The following is a 6,000-nucleotide window of genomic DNA, read 5'->3' on the forward strand; positions in this document are numbered from 1 at the left end:
AGTTGTGTGCCCAAAAATATAATTTTCTAAATTACAGCAGCATTAAAGCAATAAACTCAGTACAATCGAATTCTGTAAAGCAATAAATCACGACGAGGCGCAATCTGACACGTTTTTGTGAACAAATTCGTCACTCAGGCGAATATTTCTCACGCGAAGCTGATTGCAACGAGATGTCTTTTCAATTGATGATTTTAACACAATGGTCAGCTACTTCCAAAAATAGGTTTGGAACTCATTATTATGCTGTAGATATTACTATCAAAGTACTTAGCAGGTAATTTCATAAGGCAATAAAAACATCCCTGAACATTCAATAAAGGCACCATTTTTTATGACACTTTACTGATAGCATATTAATAAACCACTAGTTGTTCGATATTGTTTTTCTTTAAACTTAATTCACGTTTCATAATAATATAAAATTGTATTACACAATATACCTTTACACCTTACACCTATACTGCGCTGAATAAAAACAACTTTATTAAGGCTTAGGTAGATTTTCTTTACTCAATCTCTCCGCCTTTCATCTTAATAGTGAAAAGTTTATTCGCACTAGAAGCTATTACTTGCTACGCTGCGAACATTGCGAACTAAACTGACCACTATCGCGCGGAGAAAGCAAAATTAGCAGTTAAAATGTTGCTGCTACTACTTTCCAATCACCGCACTTAGGATCAAATCAGATAAGGAAATAATAAAAGCCACTTGATATTTATGAGCAGTACTTTGTTTTGAGATTAATAGATAAATTAAATTGCCGTTGCATTAAGCAACAGTTACTTTTTATAATAACTCATTCAAAAGTTCGAAACATTTGACTTGCCGGGTCGGCATACTGAGCGGCTTTCAATTCAATTTCCCAGGACTAGTATTTTGTGATGTCTTTTTGAGAGCAATAAAGTTTTACGTATATTTAAAATGTTTATCTTATTATCTGAGGAATTATTGATTTTAATTTTACGGCTTTAATATTTGAACATTTAAAACAAAATCATTATTAATCATAATAGCTACCTAAAGTTGTTACAGTTTATTTTTTGATAATATTAATGAGGGTTAGATTATGAAAAACTAATGTACGTAAGTTCAGATAACGGTCAAACCTTGATTTAATTGATTAATCATTATGTCACAAATGAAAATTAACTACTGATATGCGCAACAATATTACAAATAGTACCACAAAAAAAATACTTTTTTGACTTCGTAATGAAATTAAGCATTAGAAAATACAATGTAATGAAATCTATGTTAATTTTAGTTAGTGAAGAACGCCCGTTACGGTTATACTGCGAAACTGCTGAAACGATATAGAAGTAGTGTTGATGACAAAGTATGTGAGTAAGTTGCCTATGACCTTAGCCATTATTGTAATTAAATATAATTAACTTTTGAAGTGACTTTGCATTTTACCAATTTTAATTCTAGATCATATCAGATATCGTTACGATACGCTTCCGAAACATTAATAACATAAAATATAATGAACTTGTCGAAACTAAATTGATATTAAAACTACGTAAGTTTACTACTTTCTTAGATGTTATCTAGTACGGCAGTAATGCATGTGCATAGATCAACTGAAAATTAAACGCGTATTGTTTCTTTCAAGCCGCTGGCTAGTTCACTGTGAGGTTGACGAAGCGATTGAATTCATTGAGACAAGTCTTTTACGTGTCTCTTAAAGTAAGTTTGCAATTAAAAGTAAAAACTTGATGCACTGCACACATTATATAAACTATCTTCTTTTTAAATCTATCTGTCTCTGCTCAATTGCGTCACAATAAAATAAAGCGATTTTTACAATTGATTTTAATCATGTAAAAGGAACAAAAGTATTTTTTGTCAGAAATAGATATTAACAATAAATATCATTATAATAGTTCCTCCGACTCGGTTATAGACATAAATTGTGATGGCAATATATTTGCAAATTAAGCCATTTAGGATAACAGAAAAGTTATAAAAAATAATCAAACGACAATAAAGAAACAATTAGTGGACATAAAATATTATTATTTAAATCTGTAAAATCTTTATGCCTTTTTATAAATACTTATTTTTAATTATACATATTAAAACAAAACGATAATAGAATTGCCCATGACTTCGCTAGATTTCCTGTGTTCTTTATTTCTTAACGATATCTATACCTTTAAACATATTTCAATGTCGTCGTCATCAGTCTAACCTTTCTTCTAACTTTGTTGAAGTCGACTTCCAGTCTCACCGGATACAGCTGGATATAAATATTTTATATAGAGCCTAAGAGAAGACTAGTTGTCAGTATTTTTGAAAATCGTGCATTATGTAGTTTCATCAGCTCAATATGTATATGAAATCATTATAATTAAATCCTATTGTAGTGAAATATTTGTCCTGCTACACATTAAATAATGGTAACTCTATCTCCGGCTCCATACGTTCGAACGCGAGCATTGACTTTAATTGCTCCCTAAGGCTTGTGGTTGAAAATCTGTATGACATTCGGCGTCGGGGTTGATGAATTGAACGATTAACATAATTGGTGGTCAGTCGCCTATAATTTCGGCTGACTTATGTGGGCTAGGATCAGACATCTCGTTGGACGGTCACGCCTTCTTTCTGTCGTTGTAATTATGAGATTTGGTAACACAAACATACAGATACATGAAATACTAAGAATTTTTGCTTTTGATCGTTATGTAACACGTTATTTTTTGTTTTATTTTCACAGAAATAATTATATTAATGCAAGCAACCCATTTAACCCTAGGTTAACTTTGACCAGGATTAAAATCGCAGGTCAATAAAAGAACTATTTTGTAATCCTCTAATGCAAGTATATAAGTCAATTAGGTATATTCATACAGGATAGTATAATTTAATAATCTAGTTTAGTCATAATCCCACGGCATTCAATAAAACGGAAACGAAAGTCTTATAATTGCTAAATTTGCTACACTTTAATCTAGACACTACTTTCAATTTCCTAGCCGCATTAATCAACATTAATGCTTCCTAATCGCGGGAGCTTACTGGCCCCACTATTCTCCAGTAATAAATAATTGACTTAATCTAATATTTATTCATACTAATATTTACTTTGGCCGTTTGATTACTTATAAAAACATGGGTCATAAAAACTAACACCTTGGCTACGGTTATCCCGCTGTGTGGATTTTGGTATATTTTATCGGTTAAAGCGCCTTACATACTGGTTTGTGACGCAGTCGGCATCATCACACAGTTCCACTACTTCGATGATAACATTTTATTACAGTTAGCAAAGGTTCAACTTTGTTTTTGGACTACATTCACAACTATAGATATAATTTTTACAACAACATTGAAAAATTGATAAGGCTGAAGTTTCTGATTACAATGAAATATTATTTAGCTTCGTTAAAAAATATTTCATTAAATATTAATAATTAAATATTTTTAATTAACATGTTAATGTATGCGTTCGATAAACAAAGTTAAATTATTACAGACTTACATAATTACAATGGCCGATTTAAAATTTTGTGAAACACAACGGTGCAAATAAGCCTTACCTTATATCCCAAGAACGGTATTCCGGCGTTGAAATCGAATGTGAAGGTTCCTTTATAAACCGGAATGTGAGAACCAAACGTACTGAACATAGTACCTCTGTCTTAATATAGGAAATTAATTAGGTATCACATTCCATACAAGAATTTTAAATACCTACATAATTGCAGTGTTGATTAAAAGTCGCGTTGAAAAACGGTAGGCCATGAATAAATTTCATTAACATTTTTTTCGTGAGTTTATTATTACTCTGTATTGTTTTAGTTCAAAATTAAAATACCAGCCTGGATCATTCTGAATAATTTTAAAAGTATTATTAACTTTGAAAATTATCGTATGAAACAATTTAAAGGTTACCGTGGTGTGGTTATAATTTTAAATTAAATGAGTTACTTTTATTTTTGTTCCAGTACGAATTCACAAGTCGCGAATCGCGATGCTTTGAAATCTAAAAAGCTATAGGTAACAATCGTACCGAATTGTTTTTTTATAATACTTAAGTCTTGTTTTGACACTAAAGTACAAATCATTTGCCCATTACACCGTGATTGAGTAATACCGAAGTCCAAACACTTGTAAATACGTAGTTTTTTATATCTCTTAAAAAACTCTAAGTATCGTAGAAAATTTACGACCACATTAACAATGAATGGACTGTCGGAGACAACACGAATTCTTCGGGCGAATCCATACAATAAAATAGCAAGACGCTATAACAAAATAATTAAACAGCATATTACTTGGTTTTTATTGATGTACGAAGTTTCGTTCGGACATAAAATACTGGCCGCATAAGTGCATAAACAGAGAGTACATAAACAATGGCATATTAAGTCGCCATAGGAACTAAAGCGTTCCGGACAATTGAACTAAACGCGGTTAGGACTCTACCACATGCAGAGCGGTCGCGGGACCGCAATATTATAGTTTAGTATATCCTTTATTTAACGTGGTTATGTTATTTACATTATATTTGTAGTAAAACGCGTGTTTTTTCACTTTCAGATCAAGCTTAGAGACGTTGGTAAACTATTTACAGATTGAAAAACATGTAAATTTTTAAGAAAAATAAATTCAGTATTAAACTACTTCTCTTTTAAGTCGCTCTTGGAGGAAAACCTTCTCTTATGTAAGAAGTCTAGAAGTATGCTCTGATTTCATTTATGGAAGATCGCTCTCTCCTCTACTAAGTCCTTAACCGTCCACTTGTTAGCCGAAACGCTTGTACGTAGCTATAAAACAAGAAATGTGGTCACCGCGCAGCCAGTGGTCACCACTAAAGCCATAACATAATAATGATTGCGACCATTTATTTTACAACTATCTCTGAATGGGCAATTTACGATCGAGATTATGGGAAAGAAAAAATGAACAACGACTAAAAAAGTAGAAAAATAAAAAGACACGTAATCAAATTATCATAATAATGAACATTGTGACCAAAATATGCATTTAAATAAACTGTAAACATGTATTTATGTATCGTTAATATTTACATACGACTGTTGCGTCATTTTAATTAGTATTGGATAAGAATATTAATATCCGTATTAATTAATCGTTTACCGGTAAGTGGAATGTGTAAATGTATTTAAAAGAGAAAGTGTCGAGCGGAAATTAAATACCACGCCCAATTTATTCCCAATTACGTTGTGTTGTCGCAATTTCACTCGTTAACAAAGAATATTTAAAAGGGTATTCATGTGATGTCTACCCAATTAACAACATTTTTACCATAATAAAGTAGGTACCAAATATAATTGTTTCAATTTCGTTTTACACTGATAACATCTGCCTATTTTTTCCGTGTTCAACAAAATGTTGGTGACCGCAGTTTTTTAATAATTAACATAATTATCTAGCACATGAGGAACCTTCAACGTTACACAATATAATTGACATAAATAATAACTAGATTAATTTTGAAAGAAACAGATTAAAATATAGTCATTTTCATAATACTCACATTAATTTTAAACCGTATATTTGAGACATAGATCGACGTTCAGGTACCACGTCAACCTGCGCACAAAGTGAACAGATTAAGAACCCTCAAAGTCAATATATTTAAATTAACCTCAAAATATAATAGATTAGCGTTCAAATTTTAACGAGCAGCCTGACCCTGGTGACATGCGAAACTCAGTGTGACACGAGCCTTAGACGTAATATAGTCAGCCCCTTAACAAATAGCCCTCATCTTTCACCGGCATCATTAGTTAAACATAGCCGGTCTAACTAGACCTACCTCGCCCCTCCCAACTATGCAATATTACGATAGTACAGGAGCAAAAACTTTTCAGTGTAGAGTTCTTTCAACACTGGTAAATAATATAAAACGTCTAGTCCACTGCTCTCTCCGTGGTCCTCAAGTTGCAAACTAATGAATGGGCGTATCTGGTGTAAATATTCAAAGGGAATTCTTAAAATAATCTATCTCTTTCTCATTTTGTTAAT

Source organism: Anticarsia gemmatalis, chromosome 4, assembly GCF_050436995.1.
Source record: "Anticarsia gemmatalis isolate Benzon Research Colony breed Stoneville strain chromosome 4, ilAntGemm2 primary, whole genome shotgun sequence".
Lineage (NCBI taxonomy): Eukaryota > Metazoa > Arthropoda > Insecta > Lepidoptera > Erebidae > Anticarsia > Anticarsia gemmatalis.